Here is a 7,450-nt window from a genome sequence, read left to right as displayed (position 1 = left end):
TGGGCGCGAACCCAGGGACTCTGATGGCACAGCTGGCGCTGCAGTACAGCGCCCTTAACCACTGCGCCACCCGGGAGACCTTTCAAAGCACTTTCTACCCAGCTTGAGGATAAAAAGGGCAGCTTTCCGGAAAAATTAGCAGTCATTCAATCTTTCCGGTGCAACAATGGGACAATTCGTAGTACAATGTATTCCTCATCCCTGGATTGAGGTCATGCTGTCCGACCCTAGTGCAGCTAGCTGTTAGCACACAAGTCTGGTCTGCTGGCAAGACGTGATGATGAAGGCTGTGCAATGAAAATTGGTGCAATTTAAACAGCCATCCACTAGAGAGCAGTATTTTTATACAGAGAGAGCACCGGTTTGTGGATCTTCACCAAACTCGAATATCTTTGTTCCGAGTTTGGCCCTTGAATTTTGAACCTACTGCGACCTTGATGGGTGTACATGTGAAAACGCCGTGCTCCTCCACGGTCTTATTGTGTACTGTACTGTAAATAATCGGATAAACGCAATGGTGAGATATTTTTGTATTTTGAAACGCTATGAATAGCTGTGTCGTGATTAGGGAAACTGTGAAGGAGAAACGCTGCTTGCTTCTCTTGCTATAGCCCGCACACCTTGCCAATCTTGGCTATCTAATTTAGCTTATGCAACCGTAATGTATCCTTGATATGTCTTCTATCTTTGTAGCTAACGTTAGGTAGCTGGCTCATATTGTTGCTTTAATAAGCGAGCTAACTACACACATATAAACGCAAAATATAAAGTGTTGTTGGTCCCATGTTTCATGAGATGATCTAATAGATCCCAGAAATATTCCATATGAACAGAAAGCTTATTTCTCAATGCTGTGTGCAAATGTTTTGCTACCCGGTCAGTGAGCATTTATCCTTTGCCAAGATAATCCATCCACCTGACTGGTGTTGCATATCAAGAAGCTGTTTAAACAGCATGGTCAATATATATAGGTGCACCTTGTGCCGGGAGAATAAATGGCCACTCTAAAATGTACAGTTTTGTCACACAACGCAATGCCACAGATGTCTGAAGGTTTGAGGAGACGTGCATTTGTCATGCTGACTGCAGGAATGTCCACCAGAGCTGTTGCCAGATAATTGAGTGTTCATTTCTCTACCATAAGCTGCCTCCGTCTTTTTAGAGAATTTGGCAGTACGTCCAACCGGCCTCCCAACCGCAGAACGCGTGTATGGCATTGTGTGGGCGAGCGGTTTGCTGAGTGCCTCATGGTGACGGTGGGGTTATGGTATGGGCAGACATAAGCTACAGACAACGAATACTATTGAATTTTATTGATGGCAATTTAAATGCCCCTAGATATCGTGACAAAATCCTGATGCACATTGTCGTGTCATTCACCTCGTGTTTTAGCATGACAATGCACGGCCCCTTGTCGCAAGGATCTGGAAGCTGAAACTGTGCCAGTTCTTCCATGGCCTGCATACTCACCAGACGTGTCACCCATTGAGCATGTTTGGGATGCTCTGGCTCGACATGTACGACAGCGTGTTCCAGTCCCAGACAATACCCAGAAACTTGCACTGCATAAGGCAAATGGTGGTCACATCAGATACTGACTGGTTTTCTGATCCACGCCCCTACCATTTTTTAAAGGTATCTGTGATAGATTAGGGCCTAATGAATTTATTTCAATTGACTGATATCCTTAAATGAATTGTAACTGAGTAAAATTGTAGAAACGATTGCATGTTATGTGTTTGTTCAGGGTAGTTAATGATGCTCTCATCAGCACTGCGCATACAGCACAGTCACTGTGTGCTTCAGACCTGCTCTACCTTTGCCCGCTCTGTCTGATCTAATACTTCTGTAACAGTATGACCATGGCTGGTTCACAATGTTGCCTGTCAACACAATGTTCCTGAAACTAATCAGGTCTAATGCTCTCTGGGGGGGAGAAGTGGTTTTGGTTTATATTGCGGTCGCCATTCATTCATTATGAGCTGTAATCTGTGGCGAGACTAGGCCGCCTTGAGCCAAACCAGACTGTTGCTTTCTGTTGACGTAAAGTGGAACTAACAATCTCTCGTCTTTGTGTAGGCAAAATATCTTGCGCAGATCATTGTCATGGGGGCGCAGGTAGTAGGACGGGCGTTTGCACGTGCATTGCGGCAAGAATATGCAGGTATGTTCCAACTCAACGATGCTTTTGTATGGTATTTCAATGTCAAATGGACTGTGAAAACGTCTCATTTAGGGCAATTAAATCTGTCTTTCTGTCTCTGATAGAGAAACAAACTGTTGCATTAATGTTCCTTACCTGAGAAGGTGACCAACCTGGTCTCTTCTGTCTCTCTACCTGTCTCTGAGAGAGAAACAAACTGTTGCATTAATGTTCCTTACCTGAGAAGGTGACCAACCTGGTCTCTTCTGTCTCTGAGAGAGAAACAAACTGTTGCATTAATGTTCCTTACCTGAGAAGGTGACCAACCTGGTCTCTTCTGTCCCTCTACCTGTCTCTGATAGAGAAACAAACTGTTGCATTAATGTTCCTTACCTGAGAAGGTGACCAACCTGGTCTCTTCTGTCTCTGAGAGAGAAACAAACTGTTGTATTAATGTTCCTTACCTGAGAAGGTGACCAACCTGGTCTCTTCTGTCTCTGAGAGAGAAACAAACTGTTGTATTAATGTTCCTTACCTGAGAAGGTGACCAACCTGGTCTCTTCTGTCTCTGAGAGGGAAACAAACTGTTGTATTAATGTTCCTTACCTGAGAAGGTGACCAACCTGGTCTCTTCTGTCTCTCTACCTGTCTCTTGATAGAGAAACAAACTGTTGTATTAATGTTCCTTACCTGAGAAGGTGACCAACCCGGTCTCTTCTGTCTCTCTACCTGTCTCTGATAGAGAAACAAACTGTTGTATTAATGTTCCTTACCTGAGAAGGTGACCAACCTGGTCTCTTCTGTCTCTGTCTGCAGCCAGTCAAGCTGCAGCGGAGGCCAGGGGCGTGCCGGACAGCAGTCAGCAGCAGCCTCTAGTCTCACTGGGATGACCTTACAGGAGGCCCAGCAGATCCTTAATATCGCCACGCTCACCCCTGAGGAGCTCCAGAAGGTACACACACTTTAAAGTACATTGAAGGCAACACCCAGAGAACACAGGCCCTGTCCCTGCCTCTCCCCTTCCCCTAGGAACTTCACAGCACACAGATGATTGGATGGGTATTAACAATGTACCGGTACCTCCATCTTGTCCCCTAACAGGTTAGGAGGAGATGTTGCATGTCGTCCATCTTGTCCCCTAACAGGTTAGGAGGAGATGTTGCATGTCGTCCATCTTGTCCCCTAACAGGTTAGGAGGAGATGTTTCATGTCGTCCATCTTGTCCCCTAACAGGTTAGGAGGAGATGTTGCATGTCGTCCATCTTGTCCCTAACAGGTTAGGAGGAGATGTTGCATGTCGTCCATCTTGTCCCCTAACAGGTTAGGAGGAGATGTTTCATGTCGTCCATCTTGTCCCCTAACAGGTTAGGAGGAGATGTTGCATGTCGTCCATCTTGTCCCCTAACAGGTTAGGAGGAGATGTTGCATGTCGTCCATCTTGTCCCCTAACAGGTTAGGAGATGTTGCATGTCGTCCATCTTGTCCCCTAACAGGTTAGGAGGAGATGTTGCATGTCGTCCATCTTGTCCCCTAACAGGTTAGGAGGAGATGTTGCATGTCGTCCATCTTGTCCCCTAACAGGTTAGGAGGAGACGTTGCATGTCGTCCATCTTGTCCCCTAACAGGTTAGGAGGAGATGTTGCATGTCGTCCATCTTGTCCCCTAACAGGTTAGGAGGAGATGTTGCATGTCGTCCATCTTGTCCCCTAACAGGTTAGGAGGAGATGTTGCATGTCGTCCATCTTGTCCCCTAACAGGTTAGGAGGAGATGTTGCATGTCGTCCATCTTGTCCCCTAACCGGTTAGGGGGAGACGTTTCATGTCGTCCATCTTGTCCCCTAACAGGTTAGGAGGAGATGTTGCATGTCGTCCATCTTGTTCCCTAACAGGTTAGGAGGAGATGTTGCATGTCGTCCATCTTGTCCCCTAACAGGTTAGGAGGAGATGTTGCATGTCGTCCATCTTGTCCCCTAACCGGTTAGGAGGAGATGTTGCATGTCGTCCATCTTGTCCCCTAACAGGTTAGGAGGAGATGTTGCATGTCGTCCATCTTGTCCCCTAACAGGTTAGGAGGAGATGTTGCATGTCGTCCATCTTGTCCCCTAACAGGTTAGGAGGAGATGTTTCATGTCGTCCATCTTGTCCCCTAACAGGTTAGGAGATGTTTCATGTCGTCCATCTTGTTCCCTAACAGGTTAGGAGGAGATGTTGCATGTCGTCCATCTTGTTCCCTAACAGGTTAGGAGGAGATGTTGCATGTCGTCCATCTTGTCCCCTAACAGGTTAGGAGGAGATGTTGCATGTCGTCCATCTTGTCCCCTAACCGGTTAGGAGGAGATGTTGCATGTCGTCCATCTTGTCCCCTAACAGGTTAGGAGGAGATGTTGCATGTCGTCCATCTTGTCCCCTAACAGGTTAGGAGGAGATGTTGCATGTCGTCCATCTTGTCCCCTAACAGGTTAGGAGGAGATGTTTCATGTCGTCCATCTTGTCCCCTAACAGGTTAGGAGGAGATGTTGCATGTCGTCCATCTTGTCCCCTAACAGGTTAGGAGGAGATGTTGCATGTCGTCCATCTTGTCCCCTAACAGGTTAGGAGGAGATGTTGCATGTCGTCCATCTTGTCCCCTAACAGGTTAGGAGGAGATGTTGCATGTCGTTAATCCCTGTCCAGTCATATTTACACAAGTGTATATGGGCTCGGGCGCAGGCTAGAGAGTTTTCTGGACAGGGTCACACTCACAAATTTAGAAGACAGGAAGTTCCTTCGTGTGGCCTACATACAAGACAGACAAGTGTGTGTATATGGAGGTAAATGTATTTCCATATTAGGCCTTTGGTGGGGCCAACCTGTTCATAACTGACCTGCTGTACTTTGTCAACAGAACTATGAACACCTTTTTAAAGTCAATGACAAGGAGGTGGGCGGATCTTTCTATCTACAGTCCAAGGTGAGGTTCAATTTCCAGTATCGAGCCATCTCTGTGCGAGTCCGTGCTTATTAGTGCCAGAGAGGCTTGAAACCATGTGACTCAACAAGCAATTGCTTCCTTGTAACCATGGAGACTCAGACCACCTCCTTGAGGTATTCATAGGGCGTAATGGCAAGTTGAGTCTCTTGGGTTTCATACCTCTTTGGTGCTTGTACAGAGCCTTGCACAGAGCTGTCCTGATGATCATTAAATTAGGCTGGTGATGGGGCACATTCTTAGACCTGTAGTCACTATCATGATCTTGCCTTATATTAGGACTAGAGGTCGACTGATTATGATTTTTCAACGCTGATACCCATTATTGGAGGACCAAAAAAGACGTTACAGATTAATATTTGTAATAATGACAATTACAACAATACTGAATGAACACTTATTTTAACTTGATATAATACATCAATAAAATCAATTTGGCCTCAAATAAATAATGAAACATGTTCAATTTGGTTTGAAAAATGCAAAAAAAAGTGTTGGAGAAGAACGTAAAAGTGTAATATGTGCTATTTAAGAAAGCTAATGTTTAAGTTCCTTGCTCAGAACATATGAAAGCTGGTGGTTCCTTTTAACATGAGTCTTCAATATTCCCAGGTAAGAAGTTTTAGATTGTAGTTATTATAGGACTATTTCTCTCTATACCATTTGTATTTCTTATGCATTTGACTATTGGATGTTCTGATAGGCACTTTAGTATTGCCAGTGTAACAGTATAGCTTCCGTCCCTCTCCTCGCTCCTACCTGGGCTCAAACCAAGAACACATCGACAACAGCCACCCTCGAAGCAGCATTACCCATGCAGAGCAAGGGGAACAACTACTCCAAGTCTCAGAGAGAGTGACGTTTGAAACGCTATTAGCGCGCACCCCGCTAACCAGCTAGCCATTTCACATCGGTTACACCAGCCTCATCTCGAGAGTTGATAGGCTTGAAGTCATAAACAGTGCAATGCTTGATGCACAACGAAGAGCTGCTGGCAAAATGCACGAAAGTGCTGTTTGAATGAATGCTTACGAGCCTGCTCGTTCTGCCCCTGAACAAGGCAGTTAACCCACCGTTCCTAGGCTGTCATTGAAAATAAGAATGTGTTCTAAACTGACTTGCCTAGTGAAATAAAGGTGTAAAAAAACAACTTGTAATCGGCCGACCTCTAATTAGGACACCGTGTGTGTGTGTGTGTGTGTGTGTGTCCGTCCCTCTGTGTATTTGAAGGTGGTGAGAGCGAAGGAGCGTCTAGATGAGGAGCTCTCTATTCAGACACAGGACAGTCAACCCAAACCCCCACCAGAGCAGAAGCAACAGACTCCAGAAACATGAACCGCCCCCCTCCCTACCCCACCCACTGTAAATTATACCCTCAATAAAAGCCTTATCCTTTTCTCAACCCGTGTCTCTGTGTGTATGACTCTTTACGAGATCAGGGTCGTGTTCATTATGTGCCAAACGTAAGAAACCGGACTGAATCGGGAGGTTCTATACCTGGAATTGGCCAATAAGAAACACTTATTTTCATTTTCCGCATTGTGCTCTAATGATCACAACCTGTGAATTAGACCTGGGTCACATCTATATCACAATGCTGCCTCTGTGTGGTTGGTCACAGCAGTGTAAGCCTCCATAATGGAAGAATTTAGCAGTTTCTGTTACTAGTAGAGCCATCCTGTGCCATTATCCAATACGTATATGATCGTCTGTGTTGACCTGTCATTCAGGGTTCCCCACCTGAGGAGTAGAGCCATCCTGTGCCATTATCCAATACGTATATGATCGTCTGTGTTGGCCTGTCATTCAGGGTTCCCCACCTGTTTTAATCACCACCTGTTTACATAGCAGTTTGCAAACAATGTCATATTTTTTAATCATGTAGTTAATAAAGCCCCATACAAATAAGAGCCGTGTTCAAATACCCATAGTAACATGTATACTACATACTTAATGAGAATGAGTTCATTCTAGTATACTGTAAGTGTAATCAATGGTATTCTTTCAGTTGAGCGTACTAGCGCTTAGAATAGCGCTGTCTCCCGGAAGTTGATGCTGTTGCTATGCAACGTCTTGCTAGAATAAAAAAGTATTTTTTTAGACATTTTACGACTTCGGGTGTGTTCGTAAATTCATGATAAAGTTGGGAGAGAACATGCAATTCTGGTGCAGCACATGCTACCTACACAGTTACATGTGTAGGCTAGCGAATTTAATTTAGAATTAAAAAATAAATAAATCCCAGAATGTTATTTCCTACTTCTTTCTCTCCTGTTGCTTCCTTCCTTGCTTTCAACAGTTAATTGAAATACGTTAAGTTGTCCGTATCTTTATCATTC

At 44.9% G+C, this 7,450-nt stretch overlaps 1 pseudogene; it reads left to right on the top strand.

The window, feature by feature from the left end:
• Window positions 1–343: 343 nt before the first annotated feature.
• On the top strand, window positions 344–6,513 carry LOC124023214 (annotated as a pseudogene).
• Window positions 6,514–7,450: the final 937 nt, after the last annotated feature.

This window comes from Oncorhynchus gorbuscha, unplaced genomic scaffold (genome assembly GCF_021184085.1).
Source record: "Oncorhynchus gorbuscha isolate QuinsamMale2020 ecotype Even-year unplaced genomic scaffold, OgorEven_v1.0 Un_scaffold_1545, whole genome shotgun sequence".
NCBI classification, from domain to species: domain Eukaryota; kingdom Metazoa; phylum Chordata; class Actinopteri; order Salmoniformes; family Salmonidae; genus Oncorhynchus; species Oncorhynchus gorbuscha.
This window is presented reverse-complemented; position numbering and strand designations above follow the sequence as displayed.